The sequence below is a fragment of the Panthera tigris genome, chromosome F3 (genome assembly GCF_018350195.1).
Source record: "Panthera tigris isolate Pti1 chromosome F3, P.tigris_Pti1_mat1.1, whole genome shotgun sequence".
Classification (NCBI taxonomy): Eukaryota; Metazoa; Chordata; class Mammalia; order Carnivora; family Felidae; genus Panthera; species Panthera tigris.
This window is the reverse complement of record NC_056678.1, coordinates 22,003,180-22,023,048: the sequence shown is the minus strand read 5'-3', so window position 1 is coordinate 22,023,048 and position 19,869 is coordinate 22,003,180. Positions and strand designations below refer to the sequence as shown.

Sequence of the window (19,869 nt, the reverse complement as noted above, 5' to 3'; positions counted from 1 at the left end):
CAAGAGAAACTATTTTAATAGAGCCTAAACTATTGGAATTTTTATCAGAGCAAAACTAACCTGGGGGGAAAGAAAATACCCAACTCCATCCCCCTCTTCCACATGTGACAGGGAATTACTCAACTCCAGCCCCTGTAGCCATCTGTCCCACCTGAAGTGTGGGACTGGGGTACTAAAAGGCACTTGTGGCATTCACAGTTCAAGGGCATAGGCTCACTAAAAGACCAAGCCCTGCTTATAGGACTATAGAACCCTTCTCCTCACTTCATACCTCACCACCACATTACTAAGGTCCTATATACTGTTAGGATGTCCTTGGAACCACAGTAGATGGGACGACCATCTTGCCAGCGCAACCCAAGGAAAAGCCCCTAGTAGCTGCCAGAACGAATTGGAGGTCAACTAATCACCAAGCAACAGCACCACCTGATGCGAAAAAGGGCCACCTGGACCTAAACCCGGAACCGCTGCAGCTTAAAAACCCCACCACACCTGGGCGCGACTTCCCTGACTTTCTCTCTCTCTCTCTCTCCCTCCCTCCCTCCCTCCCTCCCTCTCTCTCCCTCCCTCCCTCCCTCCCTCCCTCCCTCTCTCTCTCTCTCCCTCCCTCCCTCCCTCCCTCCCTCCCTCTCTCTCTCTCTCTCCCTCTCTCTCTCTCTCTCTCTCTCTCCCCCTGAGTCACAGAACCTCGCCTGAGACCCTAGTTCCCGATAAAGCCTTTGACTGCTAAAATTTTTTTTTTAATTTTTTTTAATGTTTATTTATTTTTGAGACAGAGAGAGACAGAGCATGAACAGGGGACGATCAGAGAGAGGGAGACACAGAATCTGAAACAGCCTCCAGGCTCCAGGCTCTGAGCTGTCAGCACAGAGCCTGACCCGGGGCTTGAGCACGAGATCATGACCTGAGCCAAAGTTGGCCGCTTAAGCGAATGAGCCGCTCAGGCGCCCATAAAATCTTTTAGCCTCTGACTCTTATCTTTACCCTGCCTGACCCTGACATATACCAGAGTTCCTTTCACCTGGTACACACTATAAAGCCATTAACAAAAAATTATGAGGCATACTGAAAGGCAAAAAACACAGTTTGAGGAGACAGAACAAGCATCTGAACCAGACTCAGATAACAGAGATGTTGGAAATATCAGACTCTTAATTTGAACAACTATGATGAATACACTAAGGTTGCTAATAAAAAAAGTAGGGGCGCCTGGGTGGCTCAGTTAGTTGAGCGTCCGACTTCAGCTCAGGTCGTGATCTCATGGTCTGTGAGTTCAAGCCCCACACTGGACTCTATGCTGACAGCTCAGAGCCTGGAGCCTGCTTTGGATTCTGTGTCTCCCTCTTTCTCTGCCCCTCCCGTGTTCATGCTCTGTCTCTCTTGCTCTCTCAAAAATAAATATTAAAAATTTTTTTCTAAAAAGTAGACAATATGCAGAAATAGACAATATAAGCAGAGAGATGGAAATTCTAAGAAAGAATCAAAAAAATACTAGAGATTAAAAACACTGCAACAAAAATGAAGAATGCCTTTGATGGGCTTATTGGTAGACTGGACATGGCTGAGAAAGAATCTCTGAGCTTGAGGATAGGTCATAGATGTTTTCAAAACTGAAAAGCAAAGAGAAAAAAATACTGAAAAAAACCCCAATATCCAAGGAGTGTGAGACAGCTGCAAAAATAAATGTAATATATGCAAAATTAGAATATATGAAGGAGCAGAAAGAAACAGAAACAATGTTTAAAGCAATATTGACTGAAGTTTTCCCCAAATTAATGTCAGACACTAAGCCACAGATCCAGGAAACTCAAAGAACACCCACCAAGTAGGAACGTGCTAATAAAACCACACCTAGGCATATTATATTCAAACTGCAGAAAATAGAAAAAGCCTTGAAAGAAGCTAGAGGAAAAAAATACCTTAATTTAGACGAACAAAGATAAGAATTACTTTCTACTTCTCAGAAACCATGCAAGAAAGAAGAGAATGAAGTAAAATATTTAAAGTGTTGAAAACAAACAAACAGAAAATCACCAAACTAGAAATCTGTAACCTGGGAAATTATCCTTCAAAAGTGAAGAAGAATGGGGCACCTGAGTCACTCAAGTTGGTTAAGCGTCCGACTTGGGCTCAGGTCATGATTTCATGGCTCTTGGATTTGGCTCATGGGTTCAAGCCCCACATCGGGCTGTCTGCTGTCAGCGCAGAGCTGCTTCAGATCATCTGTCTCCCTCTGTCTCTGTCCCTCCCCTCTTTCTGTCTTTCAAAAATGAATATCATAAACATTTTTTAAAAAGTGAAGAGGAAAAAATTTCTCAAAAATTGAATGGAATTTGTGGCCAGTAGGTCTGCCTTGCAAGAAATGTTAAAAGATATTCTCCAGAGAAAAGGAAAATAATGTAAGTCAGAAACTCAGATCTACATAAAGAGCATTAGAGAAGGAATGAGGATAAAATAAAAACTTTTATTTTTCTTATTCTTAACTAATCTAACAGATAATAGTTTGTTCAAAATAATAACAAAAATGTATTTGAAGATTATAGCTTATGTATAAGTGAAATGAATGACAGCAATGATACAACGGATGAAAGGGAGAAATTAGGAATGTTTTGATATTATAAAGTACTTGTACTACCCATGATGGTATACTGTTACTTAAAAATGGAGTTGGGGTGCCTGGGTAGCTCAGTCGGTTAAGTATCCAACTTCAGCCCAGGTCATGATCTCATGATTCGTGGGTTCGAGCCCCACATTGGGCTCCATGCTGACAGTGTGGAGCTTGCTTGGGATTCTCTCTCTCTGCTTCTCTCTCTGTCCCTCCCCCACTTGCACTTTCTGTTTCTCAAAAATAAATAACAAAAAAAGAAAATGGAGTTGGGTTAGTTGTAAATGTATATGGCAGATTCTAGGGCAACTACTAAAAAAATTTTTTTAAGAGCATAATTGATATGTTAAGAGGAAATAGAATCCTATAAAATTATCACTTAAAATCATAATTAGTAGAAAAAACAGTGAAAGACAAATATAGGAATACAAAACAAAGGCAGCAAATAGAAAACAGTAACAAATATGGTAGATATTAATCCAGATACATCAATAATTAATGTATCTTTAAACAACAAAGATAGAGATTATCAGGATGGATCATAAAAGGAGACCAAACTATATAATTTTTACAAAACCCACCTTAAATATAAAGATACACATATAGGTTGAAAGTAAAGGGATGGAGAAAACTATACCATACAAACTAATCTAATTAAAAGAAAGCCGTAGTAGGTATATTAATTTCAGACAAAGCAGACTTCGGAGCAAGGAAAATTATCATGGACAAAAAGGCACACTACATAATGTAAAGGAGTCCGTTCTACAACAAGGTATAACCATTTTTAACATCTATGTACCTAACTACACAGCATCAAAATATATGAGGCAAAAACTGATAGAACTGCAAGGAGAAATAGATGAATCCACTATTACAGTTGGAAACTTTAACACTCTTCTATCAAAAATAGATAGAAAATCAGTAAGAACATTAACTGAACTCAGAAGTATCATCAATCAATTGGATATAACTGACATCTATAGACCTCTTCATCCAAAAATAGCAGGATATACATTCCTCTCATGGTCACATGAAAATACACAAAAATAGACTGCGTTCTGGGCCATAAAGAAACACTTTAACAAATTTAGAATAATAAAAATCATGCAATGGATGCTCTCAGACCACAATGGAATTAAACTAGAAATCAGTAATAGAAAGATAACTGGAAAATCCCCAAATACTTGAAGGTTACACAACATATTTCTAAATAACGCATGAGTCAAATTAGAAATACAAAGAGAAATATAAAAATACTTTGAACTAAATGATGATGAAAATACAATTTAAAATTTGTGAGATTCAGCAAAAGCAGTGCTTAAATGGAAATATATAGCATTGAATACATATATTACAATAGAAGGAAGATCTAAAATTAATAATCTAAGTTTCTACCTTAGGAAACTAAAAAGAAGAGAAAATTTAATCCAAAGTAAGCAGAAGTAAAGGAATAATGGATATTAGAGCAGGAATCAATGAAATTGAAAATTGGAAATCAACAGAGAAAGTCAATGAAACCAAAAGCTGGTTGTTTTAAAAATCAATAAAATCAATGTTTCTAGCTAGGATGACTTAAGAACAAAGAAAGAAGATACAAATTACTAATTTTAGAAATGAAAAAGGGGACATTACTAGATATCCCATGGAAATTAAAAGGATAATAAAGGAATACTATGAACAACTCTCTGACCTGACCCCAAATTTTAAAACCTAGATGAAATGGACCAATTCCTTGACAGACACACTACCAAAACTCACTCAAGAAGAGTGAGACAATATGAATAGGTCTATATCTACTAAAGAAATTGAATCAATAATTAATAACCTTCCAAAACAAAAAACACTAAGCCAAGATAGATTTACTCAATTTCTACCAAACATTTAAGAGAGAAATTATATTAATTCTCTACAATCTTTTCCACAAGACAGAAACAGAGGGAATACTTCCTAACTCAATCAATAAGGCCTGCTTTACCTTAATACCAAAACCACACAAGACGTTACAACAAAGTAAAACTACAAAGCAATATCTGTCATGAATACCAATGCAGAAATTTGCAGCAAAATATTAGCAAATGAAGTCCAACAATATATAAAATAATTATATACCATGATCCAAGTAGAATTTATTCCAGATATGCAAGGCTAGGATCTAACAAAATATGTATACAATCAATATGAAGAAAACTATAAAACTTTGATGAAAGAAAATGAAAAACAATAAATGAAGGAATATTCTGTGTTCATGGATAAAAAGACTTATTATTGTCAAGTAGTCAGTTCTTCCCAACTTGATCCATAGATTCAATGCAATCCCAATCAAAATTCCAACAAGTTATTCTGTGGACATAGACAAACTGATTCTAAAAATTATATGGAAAGGGAAAAGATCCAGACTAGCCATCTCAATATAGAAAGAGAACAAAGTCACAAAACTAACACTACTGGACCTCCAAACTTACTATGTAGCAATAGTAATCAAGGCAGTGTGATATTGGGAAAATAATAGATAGATCAATAGAATACAGAGCCCAGAGTAGAGCCCCATAGAGTCAACTACTCATTAACAAGGGAGCGATGGCAATGTCACCAAATGATGCTGGAACAACTAAACATCCACATGCAAGAAAAAACAACAGAGTTTAGACACAGACTTAATTTCTAACAAAAACTAACTCAAAATAGAGGTAAAAAATGCAAAACTATAAAAGAAGACATAGGAGAAAATCTAGATGAGCTCTATTATGTTAATGACTTTTTATTTTTTTTTAAACCTTTAAAAAAAATTTTTTTAATGTTTATTTATTTTTGAGACAGAGAGAGACAGAGCATGAACGGGGGAGGGGCAGAGAGAGAGGGAGACACGAGACTCTGAAGCAGGCTCCAGGCTCTGAGCTGTAAGCACAAAGCCCGATGCAGGGCTGGAACTCACGGACTGCTAGATCGTGACCTGAGCTGAAGTCGGACGCTTAACCGACTGAGCCACCCAGGCGCCCCTGTTAATGACTTTTTAAATAACGACATGATCCATGAGCTCAGAAATAATTGATAATCTGGACTTTACTAAAATTAAACACTTCTCTGCAAAAGACACTGTGGGGAGAATGAGAAGAACAGCCACAGACTGGGAGAAAATAATTACTAAAAGACACATCTGATAAAGGACTGTTATCCAAAATACACAAAGAGCTCTTAAAAGTCAATAATAAGAAAACAAATAACCAGGTCACAATATGGATAAAAGACCTGAACAGATTCCTCACCAAAGAAGATATTCAGAGGGCCAATAAGCATGTGAAAAGATGTTCCACATCGTATACATCAGAGAAATGCAAATTAAAGCAACAATGAGATTACCACTGAACACTTAACTAGAATGGCTAAAATCCACACCCCTGACAACACTGAACAGCTAGCAAGGATCTGGAACTACAGAAACTTTGTTATATTGCTGATGGGAATGCAAAATGTTACAGCCACTCTGGAGGACAGTTTGACAGTTTCTATAAAACTAAACATACCCTTACCATATGATCCAGCAATCACACTCCTTGATATTTGCCAAATCGAGCTGAAAACTTATGTCCACCCACAACTACATGCAGATGTTTATGGCAGCTTTATCCATAATTGCCAAAACTTGGGAGGAACTAAGATTTCCTTCAGTAGTTGGAAGGTACTTCCCTTCCAGTCAACAGAATATTATTCAGTGCTAAAAAGAAGTAAGCTATCAAGCCATGAAAAGACATGGAGAAAACTGAAATGCATATTAGTAAGTTAAACTCATCTAAAAAAGTTACATAACTTAGGATTCCAATTATATGATATTCTGAAAAGGCAAAAATTGGCAACAGTGAAAGAGTAGTGGTTGCCAGAGGTTAAGGGAGAGGTAGAGATGAGTAGAGCACAGAGGATTTTAAGGGCAGTGAAACTATTCTGTATAATACTACAAAGGTGGATACCTGTCATGTCATTCATTATATATTTATCAAAGCCCATAGAATGTTCAATCGCCTAAAGTGAACTCTAATGTAAACTATGGACGTGGGTGATAAGGATGTCTTAATGTAGGTTCATCAGTTGTAACAAGGGTACAACATCTGGTGGGGGATGTTGGTGGTGGAGGAGGCTGTACGTGTGTGAGGAGAGGGGGTCTATGAGAACTCTGTGCTTTCTGCTCCAATTTTGCTGTGACCTTAAACTGTTCTCAAAATTAATTTTTTAAAAAATAACCTCAGCCTATAAACAAGGGCTTTTGATTTTAGCTGTTTTCCTTTTTTAATTTGTTAACATATTAATTTTACTCCCTTCACAGATGTTTCACTTCATTTTTAGTGATATAAGAAAACAACCTTCACCACAGGAGCCACAAGATGGGTTTGCTGGAGGCAATGCATATTTGTTTACTGACTATTCATTATCATTGGTAAACATCTTTAAGGTTGAATGTTGCAGGCTGAATAATGTCAGATGCTCATTTCTTAACTAAGATCTCTCTGTACCCTAGGGACAATGATTCTCTTGCAAACATCTGAAGAATTTATCCCTTCTCTCATCCCTTTCCTATCCAGAGATAGTATTCACACAAGGCCTCTTTCTCCCTTTGTTGAAACTGTATTCTCATGTCTCAGAGTATGCTTCCTTTCCAATTACTTCAAAGAGAGCCTCAGAGTTGCTTGCTTCTAAAGCTCTATCTCTACCTCGTAATCGAACCCAAATCTCAAACCCACTTTTCCAACAGGATCTCTTCATTTGACCATATTAAAAACCAAACTGCTCCTCCACACACACAAAAATTGTTTTCCTTTAATATCCTCCATGAGAGTTAACAGGCTTACAATGCACACAGGTGTATTGTTTATTAGCATTAATCGACATCTCATGCGGTACATAGTTTACTTGAATGTTTCTTTTACTATCTTTCTCCCCCACCACATATGTCAAGTTTACAAAGATAGCTGTGTGTCTCCTTTTTTTCATGGTTATAGTGACTAGAACAGTGCTACTAGTGATCAATAAATCTTGTATTGAATAAATGGGTGAATCTATCTTTTGTGAAATCAGCTTTAAAAATTAGATGATCTTTACTTCGTCTTGTAGTCATTTCCTAAAGGTGGAATCTCCAAATAGAAGGTACCTACATTTTTAAGGCTCTTTTAAAAATGCAACGGTTATGGCAGACACTGCAGGAGTCACTAGCTGTGTGGTGCCTGGAACTGCTTGGGCCATCTTGTACAGATCAGTATATCTATGATATAAGCAAGGAACGTTAAGAAGAACCTGGGTCCTTGGGGAGCCTGGTTGGCTCAGTCGGTTAAGTGTCCGACTTCTGCCCTGGTCACGATCTCACAGCTCTCGTGAGTTTAAGCCCCACGCAGGGCTCTGTGCTGACAGCTCAGAGCCTGGGGCTGGATTGTGTATCTCTTTCTCATTCTCTCTCTCTCTCTCTCTCTCTCTCTCTCTCTCTCTCTCTCTTTCTCTCTCTCTCTCTCTCTCTCTCAAAAATAAGTAAACTTTAAAAAAAAAAAAAAAGGAGAAGAAGAACCTGGATTCTTGATGGCATGATTGGGATAGTGTCCTGATCAGTTTCCCCTACAGTTTGCCCTACCTATGGAATTCTTGCTAAATGACCTCCAATAGCTACATATACGCAGTTGGGCTGAACACACATCAATTTTACTATTCTTAGTTTTTAAACATATAGTCTTAAAAGCAGTGATAACCATCATGTCCCCTCTGTCAAGTCTGAACAGCTTCTCATTGCTCTTGAAATAAAATCTAAACTCTTTACAATGGCCTATAAATTCTTTCTCACTATGATCAAGTCACACTGGTTTTGTGTGTCTGAACTGCATCTAACATTTTGCTGCCCAAAGGCCTTTGCATTTGCTGTTATTTATCCCGAGTGGTTTTCCTCTGTATGACTGAGTTTATTTTTTTATTCTCAGCTAGCAACTCAAAAATTGTACCCCAGTTACTTTCTCCATTATATATTCATGTTTTTTTCACTGTATTTTTTATAACCTAATTTTTAAAATTTACTTAGTTTCTTATTGTCTCTTCTTAAATATATTTGTCATGAGAGCACCATCTTTGTTCCGTTCACTGCTGTATCTCTAACACCAACTGGGTACATGAACCCAATTCATGGTCTGTGCTTAAAATATTTTTTGAACAAATGAATAAGAATATGTGATGACGAAGACAAAGGTTACATGAAAAAAATGTTTAACTAGATAAAATCATTTTGAATACATATTTTTAAACGCCCACAACAAAAATATTAAAAGAAAAATTATGCTAAGGAAATTTATTTGTCAAATAATTACAGTATTTATTAAGTAAAGAACATGTACAAATGAATAAAAAAATCTAAACATACCAATAGGCAAATGGGTAAAAGTATGATCAACTAATTCAATAAAGAATTGCTTAGTAATCATAAGAAAATATAGTTTGCACTAAGAAGCAAAAATAATGCAAATAAAATCAAGGAATCATTTTGTCTGAAAAATTAATAATAATTTAGTAATAAAATAAATACTATTGGTAGTGTTCATGTATTGAGTTGCCACTATATTCTAAGAGCTCTTAACCTTTTTATATTTTTACATACATATGTGTAATGAAGAGAAAATGGTCACTGTTAGAAATGTTCAAGTAACAGCAAGAAGGCCAGGATGCCTGGTAGGCAGGGAGTCAAGGAGACCTTGGGAGATGAGGCTTGAGAGACAGTGTTATATACCTGGTAAATAGTGGGCACTTAATGTTTGTTTGAAGAGTAACTATCTTAGTCATGCTACTGAGGTAATTTTAATTTTTATCTTTTTTGCTAATCTACCTTTATATATTTTTGAAACAAAGGCATATTAATTTTATGGTAAGAAATAAGTAATTTAATAAAAATGTATTTAAAAATGGAGTATCATCAAAAGTAAGACACAGTAGATTGTGTTGTGTTAGTTACTAAGAATGCCTAGTTTCTTCATAGATACGAAGCAATTCCTTTTCTTTTTCTTTTTTGAGTGGGGGCGGGAGGTGGCAATTGCATCTTTGTTGGGATGCAAGGATAATTTTTCAAGATAATGGACTTGAATGGTGGCACTCATTCGACATACATATATACACTGGAATTTTTCAAAATTCCTGTATAATTAACATACAGTGTTATATTCGTTTCAGGTGTACAATATTATGATTCAACAATTCTATACATTACTCAGTGCTCATTGCAATAGTGTTCTCTTTATCCCTCTCACCTGTTTTACCCATCTCCCTACCCACCTCCCCTCTGGTAACGATTTATTCTCTATGGTTTAAGAGTCTTTTTTTTGGTTTGTCTATTTTTTTCTTACTTTGTTTTGTTTCTTAAATTCCACACATGGGTAAAGTCATATGATGTTTGTCTTTCTCTGACTGACTTATTTCACTTAGCATTATACCCTCTAGATCCATCCATGTTGTTGCAAATGGCAAGAGTTTTTATTCTTTTTTTTCTGACTGATTAACACACACACACAAACACACACACACACAACACCTTATTCATCCATTCATCTATTGATGGACACTTGGGTTGCTTCCATATCTTGGCTCTTGTAAATAATGCTGCAATAAACAATGGAGTACCTCTGTATGTCTTCTTTGGAAAAATACCCATTCATATCTTCTGCCCGTTTTTAATTGGATTATTTGTTTTTTGGGGTGTTGGGTTTTATAAGTTCTTTAAATATTTTGGATACTAACCATTTATCAGATATGACATTTGCAATTATCTTCTCCCATTCAGTAGGTTAGCTTTTAGTTTTATCGATTGTTTGCTTCTCTGTGCAGAGGCTTTTTATTTGATAAAGTCCCACTAGTTTATTTTTGCTTTTGTTTCCCTTGTCACAGAAGACATCTCTAGAAAAATGTTTCACAGTTGATGTCAAGGAAATTACTGCCTATGCTTTCTTCTCGGATGTTTATGGTTTCAGGTCTCACATGTAGGGTTTAATTCATTTTGAGTTTATTTTTGTGTATGGGGTAAGAAAGTGGTCTACTTTCTCTTTTGCATGTAGCCTTCCAGTTCCCAGCATCATTTGCTGAAGCGACTATTTTTTTCTCACTGCATATGCTTGCCTCCTTTGTTTTAGATTAACTGACCGTATAATTGTGGGTTTATTTCTGGGCTGTCTATTCTGTTCTATTCATCTATGTGTCTATTTTTGTGCCAGTACCATACTTGTTTTATGTTTATTTTTGACAGAGAGACTGAACATGAGCAGGGGAGGGGCAGGGAGAGAGGGAGACACAATCTGAAGCAGGCTCCAGGCTCTGAGCTGTCAGCACAGAACCCCAAATGGAGCTTAAACTCATGAACCATGAGATCATGACCTGAGCCGAGATCAAGAGTTAGTCGCTTGACTGACTGAGCCACCCAGTCACCCCAGTACCATACTATTTTGTTTACTACAGCTTTGTAGTGTATTTTGAAATCTGGGATTGTGATACTTCCAGCTTTGTTTTTCTTTTCCAAGATTGCTTTGGCTTTTCAGAGTCTACGAATTTTAGAATGGTTTGTTCTAGTTCTGTGAAAAGTGCTATTGGTATATTGTTAGGGATTGCATTAAATCTCTGGACTGCTTTGGGGAGTATGGACATTTTAACAGTATTTGTTCTCCCAATCCGTGGGCATTGAATATGTTTCCATTTGTTTTTATCATCTTCAATTTCTTTCATCAGTGTTTTATAGTTTTTAGAGTACAGGCCTTTTCACCTTTTTGGTTAATTTTATTCTCAGCTATTTTATTGTTTTTGGTACAATTGTTAATGGGATTGTTTTCTTGATTTATCTTTCTGCTGCTTCAGATAGATAGATCTGCAACAGATTTCTGTACATTGATTTTGTATCCTGTGACTTTACTGAATTCATTTATCAGTTCTAGTCGTTTTTTTAGTGGAATCTTTAGGATTTTATATGTATAATAAACTTTCACCATTTCGTCTGGAAATGGTGAAAGTTTTAATTCTTCTTTACCAATCTAGATGCATTTTATTCCTTTTTCTTGCCTGATTGCTGTGGCTAGGTCTTCCAGTACTATGTTAAATGAAAGTGCTTTGAGTGGACATCCTTTTCTTGTTCCTGACCTTAAAAGAATAGTTTCAGTTTTTCACCAGTGACTATGATGTTAGTTATAGGTTTTTCATCTATGGCCTTTATTATGGTGAAGTGTGTTCCCTCTAAATCTACTTTGTTGAGGGTTTTTATTGTGAATGGTGTTGTACTTCATCAAATGCTTTTTCTGCATTTCTATTAAAATGATGATAATGGCTTTTATTCTTTCTTTTGCTGATTTTGTGAATCAAATGAATATTGATTTGTGAATATTGAACCATCCTGGGACTAAGTCCCACCAGATTGTGGTGAATGATTTGTTTAAGATACTGTTGAATTCAGTTTGCTAATATTTTATTGGAGATTTTTGCATCAATGTTCCTCAGAGATATTGGCCTGTAGATTTTTTGTAGTGTGTTTATGAGGTTTTGGTCTCAGGGTAATGCTGGCCTCATGAAGTGAAACTGGAAGCTTTCCTTCCTCTTCAATTTTTTGGAATGGTTTGAGACTAGGTATTAACTCTTTAAATGTTCAGTAGAATTCATCTGTGAAGCTATCTGACCCTGAACTTTTGTTTTTTGGGAATTTTTTGATTACTGACTGAATTTCTGGTAATCAGTCTATTCACAGTTTCTATTTCTTCCTGATTCAGTTTTGAGAAGTTATGTTTCTAGGAATTTATCCATTTCTTCTAGGTTGTTCAATTTGTTGGCATATCATTTTTCAAAATATTGTCTTCTAATCCTTGATACAAGGCAGTTCTTTTCAGTATGTTTATATTTCTTCCTTTCATCTCCTTATCATGTGTCCCTTATTTTCATAGCCTAATTTGATGTGATCTAAAATACTGAAGTCTCCTTTAAAATTTTTTTATTTTAATGTTTATTTATTTTGAGAGAGATAGAGAGCAAGCGGGTAGAAGGGCAAAGAGAGGGAGACAGAGAATCCCAAGAAGTCTGCTTACTGTCAGCACAGAGCCTGATTTGGGGCTTGAACTCACAAACTATAAGATCATGACCTGAACCAAAATCAAGATTCAGACACTTGACCAACTGAGCCACCCCAGTGCCCCTGAAATCTTTATACTAATGACCCTATCGTTATATCCAACATAGTTTAATGAAACAAGCATTTAATTTTAGAGACTGTCCAACTTTGGACAAATATTATGTTAGTCCTTAGTTCTTCCTCTACTCAGAAGTTGGTAATGAAATTAAATGACTTCTTTGAATTATCAGAAGATATCTAAATGCAATACGTTTAGGCTTTCTGACATCCTTTACTTCAAATGCAATCTGATTATTATTGCGCCCAGCCACGGATACTTTACATGCCTTAGATTTCCACTGTTCCATTTTCATTTTTAAAATTTTATACTTTGAACTATTCTCAGATCCATCCTTGGGCTGATCACAGGCCAATATGGCATTCAACAGTTCAGAACATATCTCCTTTTTGTGGTTTAACCTGATTCCATTTTGGTATTATTTGAAGAGTTGCAAATGCTGTTTTTACATTCTTCATTTGGCATTTAAGCAAAATCTTACTCTGTAAATCAGCTGTTTTCACTTATAAGTGATGCATGTAAACTGTTTTAGAAGCGAATGGAAAAAAATCTATTTAAAGAAGATGCCCATCCCCAACTTCCTTACCAATTGTTGTTATGTAAAAAATAATTTAGAAAAAAAGAAACAAAAATGGTAAAGTGATATAATGGGTGCATTCAATATTTACTAGGCCATTTATTAGCCATTCCCAAAATTTAACTTCAAGGAAACCTAATACATTAAGCTAAATCTTGTATCTATTTTTTCTTTCTTCATTGTATTCAACATCTGTCCTTTTTTATTGCTGTGTATATTTTATGAAATACTTATACAAGTTGGTCAGAGAGGGTCTGTTTATGCAAATGATAGCACACCTTTGTCTCTGAACTGTATTATGAATAAATTAACCACTGAAACACACTATATGTGGCCACTTTAATACAAAGCTTTTGAGCTTTGCAGTAAGAAGCTATGTAGTAAGAAGGCAAAGAAAGCTGTATACTTACTTCATAAAACCTCATTCCTTCTTTTGTACTGTTTAATAGAAGACACTTTAAACATTATTACCATGGATTTGTCACTCATCTCTATGCTAGTAATTGTTAATAGAGGAAAATATCCAGTATCAAATATTCATTGTGGTCCAGCAATTAAAAATAATTTAAAGAAGTTAGGATTATAGTGTTTTAATGAGCACTTGTGTGATTATAAATGTTCTTGTACCATTTACTGAATATCTATTTGAGGTGAGGCATAGGATAGAGTATAATTTCATGTTCACAATAGCTCTAACTGATGCATGTTTTAAAGTCTTCTGAGGGAGGGGTGGGTGGGTGATGGGTATTGAGGAGGGCACCTGTTGGGATGAGCACTGGGTGTTGTATGGAAACCAATTTGACAAGAAATTTCATATTTAAAAAAATTTTTTTAAAAAGTCTATTCTATTGGCAATAACACGGGGCCTCAGGGAGGACTAAGGCCACACAGCAGTGAATTATTTACATATTTGTTTTTCCAACTATTCAAAATAAGCTATCTAGCAGCAGGACTCTGTGTGGCTAAGAGTCTGGGTTCTGGATTTAGGTTCTGCTAATTTCTTGTTGTCTAGCTTTTGAAAAAATACTAAACTTCTCTGTCCTCTGTAAGTGGGGATAAAAATACACTAATATCATAAAACACCTAGAACAGTGCTTAGCACATAATTAACACTCTGGAAATCTTAGGTGATTTTATATTTATGTATTTAGGTGTCATTAATATTCATCACAGAAGAAATCCATCTTACTCTTACTCCCATGGGTGAGGCACTCTATACGTGTGTTCTAATGTCCTTAGTGTTCAGCATCTCTGTGCATTCATGGGACTAGGGGACAGGTGCAACTGCTCTAAGAAGTGGCTTCTAATACTTCCAGCTGGAGTCTTCCATGGAAGAGATTCAAGCAAATTCATACTATGTAATATTTTTTAAATTTCCTTCCTCCCTTCCTCCCTTCCTTCCTTCCGTCCTTCCTTCCTCCCTCCCTCCCTCTCTCCCTTCCTCCCTCTCTCCCTCTCTTTTCTTTCTTTCTTTCTTCTTTCTTTCTTTCTTTCTTTCTTTCTTTCTTTCTTTCTTTCTCTTTATTTTATTTTATTGTCATTTTTTATTAAAAAATGTTTTAATATTTATTTTGAGAGACAGAATGTGTACGCAAGTGAGCAGGGGAGGGGCAGAGAGAGAAGGAGAGTGAGAGTCCCAAGCAGGCTCTGTGCTGTCAGTGTGGAGCCCAACATGGGGCTCCATCTCACATCTGTAAGATCATGACCTGAGCTGAAATCAAGAGTTGGATGCTTAACTGACTGAGCCACCCTGACGCCCCACATAATATGTAATATTGATTTGAGGATTACATCAGGCTTTTTTATAGGAAATCTCTTGCTGTATTAAATATCTAGTGTATATGATTCTCATTATTGGTAATGTCATGTAAATTTTCTAGAATTGTTATACAATATGGGAATATATCAAGTTTCTTTTGTAGTGAGTGGTGAGGTTTCTGAGAATGTCAAATTTTCTCATGTAAGTACTAATCGTAAATCTTTTGTGAGCAGACAACAATAGGCTGTACAAGTGTGGGCTTCTCTCAGTGTCTTTGGAGGAGCCTGTAGTGGTGAGGGGCACTGAAGCTTATAACGAAGCTTAAACTTTGTTATCTTCACAGTAAATCAACTTTGGAGTAAGGCCATATAAAATATATTTTAAATTTTAATCATTTATTTGTTTTTATTTTAGTATTTTAATTTCTGTGTTCTAAAATTGACTATGGGTAATAGGATCAAAAAGCATTTAAGATTGTGGAGTGAGAAATGTAGTGGTCATGGGTTTTGTTTTTCCTTGTTTAGGAACTACATGTCCAGTCCAAGCTTGCTATTTCTAAAATTCAGTCATGGGTGAGAAAGGAAATCAAGATAATGCCGAGCAATTTTATCACAAGCGTTTGAAAACTTAATTCAATCCATATAACTAAGTGTACTCAGTAAAGATAAAGAATGCAGATACTTTGGAGATAAGACTACAAAATTGGTTATCCTCACACACAAATACATTTTTCCAAAGGTTGGCAAGTATATTGAAACAAATAGGTGCTCAATGAATCTTTAGTGAAGAGGAAGGATCTGGACCACTAGGGACCTCTCCAGTTATTACACAATTTCAGGAGCATGGCCACATCTCTGCACAATAATAGCTAACCTTCACATAGGCTTACTGTCTAATGGGTCCTGTCATAAGCTTCCTCATATTAACTTATTTAATTTCTAAAACAACTCATAGAGAAAGGTAATATTACCCTATGCATTTTATGGATAAGGACACTGAGGCATAGAGCGACTGCCTCATTTGTCACACATACATTACGTGGCAGAACTGGGATTTTAACCAGAACCATGTGACACCCGAGTCTGCGCTCTTTATCATGTGCTAAGATAAAAGGGCAAAAGCTTCTTGTTGTTGATTATGAAATAACCCTGGTAAGTTTGTAGAGAAAGCTTTACAGATATATTTTTTTAAACATCCTATTTAAACAAAAATATAAACTCTTTTAGGGAAGAAAAGTAGAATATTCAAATAAGGATTTATTCAGGTGCCTGGTAGCTCAGTTGGTTAAGCACCCGACTTCAGCTTAGGTCATGATCTTGTGGTTCATAGGTTTGAGCCCCACGTTGGGCTCTGTGCTGACAGCTCGGAGCCTGAAGCCTGCTTCGGATTCTGTGTCTCCCTCTCTTTCTGACACTCCCCTACTGGTGTTTTCTCTCTCTCTCAAGAGCGTGCACACACACTCTCTCTCTCAATAATAAATAAACATTAAACAAATTTTAAAAAATAATAATAATAAAATAAGGATTTATTTAGGGGTACCTAGGTGGCTCAGTCAAGCGTCTGACTTCGGCTCAGGTCGTGATCTCACAGTTTGTGGGTTCCAGCCCCGTGTCAAGCTCTGTGCTGACAGCGCAGAGCCTGAAGCCTGCTTTGGATTCTGTTTCTCCTTCTCTCTCTGTCCCTCCCCTGCTCATGCTCTGTCTCTCTCTCTCTCTCAAAAATAAATAAACATAAAAAAATTTAAAAATTTTTAAATAAGGATTTATTTAATGAACGCTTACTAGAAAAGTTTTGTTAATGTTTCTCAGGATGTTATATCATGACATAATAGTATTGTATTATATTGTATTGTATTATATTATATTTATTATATATTATATTATATTTATTATATTATATTATATTATATTATATTCACACTGGAAAAATCACCCTACTTAGCCCAGCTATAAACTATATGATGGGTGATTGCTTTGGCCATGTTATCTCTGAAAATAAATTTGTAGATGATTAATATTTGTCTTCTCATCAAATCATTATTTATTTTTAGGCAATTCATGCCAGATGAAAGGCTATTTTGTAGCAGAGACAACCCTTGTCTGCTTGCTGTGAGGTATGTGGCATTCTAGCAGCCTCTTGTACTAAGTAGTGCTAAATCTTTGGTAATGCTTTTAATCTCTATGGGCCAGAGTCCTCACATGGAAAATGCTTTGTACAGTTTATTTCAGCTTGAAAAATTCCTATGATGCCTCCAGAATAAATAAATAACCAAATTAGAAAATAAAAGAGTGAATTTAAAAATGCATGTAGATTAAGAAAAACTATATAGTTAGGGTGCCTGGTGGCTCAGTCAGTTAAGTCTGCCTCTTGGTTTTGGCTCTGGTCATGATCTCCTGGTTTGTGAGTTCGAGCCCTGCATTGGGCTCTGTGCTGACAGTGTGGAGTCTGCTTGGGATTCTCTTTCCCTCTCTCTTTGCCCCTCCCCTGCTCTCGCTCTCTCTTTCTCTCAAAATAAATAAATAAATACAAGAAAAACTATATAGTTTATATTTAATAGGGAATTCTAAGACGTTTATTTATTAATTTGTAAAGTTGAAATTAGAAAAGGGCTAAATTTAAAGAGTGCCTAAAATCAGCAATAATTATTACAAATGTAGACTCTAAATAAATATAACTCTGGGAGCATTTGGGAGGGAAAAAGTTAGAAACATTTTTAAGAGATAAGATTAAACATATGACAAATACCTTTGATAGACCAACAGAAATTTACTTTACTTTTATTATACTCTTTACTTTTATTATACTTTACTTTTATTATATTCTTACCTGATTTTTTGAATACTTTTTATTTTTGTCAAACATGAGAACACTATGCCCACCGTTTTGCACCACACTTTTATCACTACAAAATATGCCTTGGAAATAATTCCTTAGCACATCCTACCACTTCCTTTAGACAGCTGAATGGTACTCCGTCCTATCAATCTGTAATCAGTTTTTTGTCGGTTCCATATTTATAAACTTGATATCGTTTCCAGTCTTTTAATATCATAAACAATGCTGCAAGTAATATACTATCACAAATATTTTCCTCATCTGTGTGAATATAACTGTAAGAAAAATTCCTATATCCAAAAGACAGAATACATAAAGATATTTTTTTGTTTGTATTTTAAGGAAATTGAAACACAATTGTTTTATTTATTTATTTATTTATTTATTTATTTATTTATTTTATACAATCATTCAGCCAACGTCATTTAACTAGTTATCTGTTGAAGCTAGGGATTGTTCTATATACACATCTATGTAGTATGTATATGTGTGTGTATGTATGTATGTATGTATGTATAAGGATACTTCCTCAACTGTTGGGAAGGTTAGTGGCTAACACCTTTGCTGTGAGTTTTCTGCAGTTCAATGACTCCCTTCTGCTCAATACTACTCCCTTTGCCACCTAAGGATTCTGTTCCCCAGAACATTCTTTGGTAAACTGCTTTTGTGAAACTCTCCATTTCAGTGAGTGTTTCCTGAGGAACCTGAGCTAAGACACTGCCTACTTGTCCCCAGCAGGGACCCTGGAGCTAGGGGTCAGACTTTCACAACCCGAGGGGAGGCTTTTGAATGGGACTTGGCTCTCCTTCAGCTCTTACTACCTCCTTCTCCTGTGTGATGGCTCATGGATAGTCCCCCATGTGGAGATACTGGAAAGAGAAGGAGGGAGAATAAGCTTTACCATCTTCCTTTCTACCTTCCCCAGGTGTAGTCATGAGTGGCCCAGGTTTTCTTAGGGGAAGCTCCTGCCAGACTTGCTCTCAATGAGTTTTTATCTCACATAGATATTGGCATTTATACATACATACTTTCATACAAACATATAAAATATACACATACATACTTATATTTGTAGTTATACTTTTGTGTATACATAGTTGTTATCATTGTTTAGAACTGTTTTTAATGCATCTGTACTCGTCAAACTTTTCTATGTCTTTTATGGTTTGAATATGAAGAAAAGCCTCTCCACTAAAATCCTTTCATACTTTCATAAGAAAATTCAGTTTTTCATTTTATCTACATTAAATATTTGATATATTTGGGATTTGTCAACATCCAAGGAATTAGGTTAAGAATACAGTTGATTTTTTTTCTTTTTTAAATAGCAAAACAATTGTCAAAATAGATATCCACACTTTCTTATGTATTGGATAGTTTGCCATTTTCCTTTATTGCAAAGGCTGCCTTATTATATATAAATTTCTCTTTTTGGATCTATTTCTGAATGCCTCCATTTCATTGATCTTTTAAAAAATTATTTTTAACGTTTTATTTATTTTTGAGACAGAGAGAGACAGAGCATGAACAGGGGAGAGGCAGAGAGAGAGGGAGACACAGAATCGGAAGCAGGCTCCAGGCTCTGAGCCATCAGTCCAGAGCCCGACGCGGGGCTCGAACTCACGGACCGTGAAATCATGACCTGAGCTGAAGTTGGATGCTTAACCGACTGAGCCACCCAGGCGCCCCTTCATTGATCTTTTTTATTTGCTAATGTTGTACAGCTTTAATTACTGTAATTATGGAATTGATGTAAATATCTGATAAAGCTAGTCCTTTATTACTTGTATATTTACCTATTCCTACCTTTATTTTTCTACACAAATTTTACAGTAAGCTTGTCTTATTCCCTCAAAAAAACATATTTGTATTTTTATTGGGATTACATTGCATTTATAAAATAACTGAAGAAAAGTAAACACAAAGGGGT

General features: G+C 35.8%; 1 long non-coding RNA gene across 1 annotated transcript in view; it reads left to right on the top strand.

Annotated features, from left to right (window-relative positions):
• Positions 1-19,486, top strand: part of LOC122235775 — a 73,767-nt gene extending 54,281 nt beyond the window's left edge. Inside the window, exons 6-7 of the long non-coding RNA XR_006213808.1 lie at positions 17,155-17,217; positions 19,450-19,486. This is a non-coding gene — a long non-coding RNA (uncharacterized LOC122235775). The remainder of the gene's footprint in view (positions 1-17,154; positions 17,218-19,449) is intronic.
• The last annotated feature ends 383 nt before the right edge of the window (positions 19,487-19,869 follow it).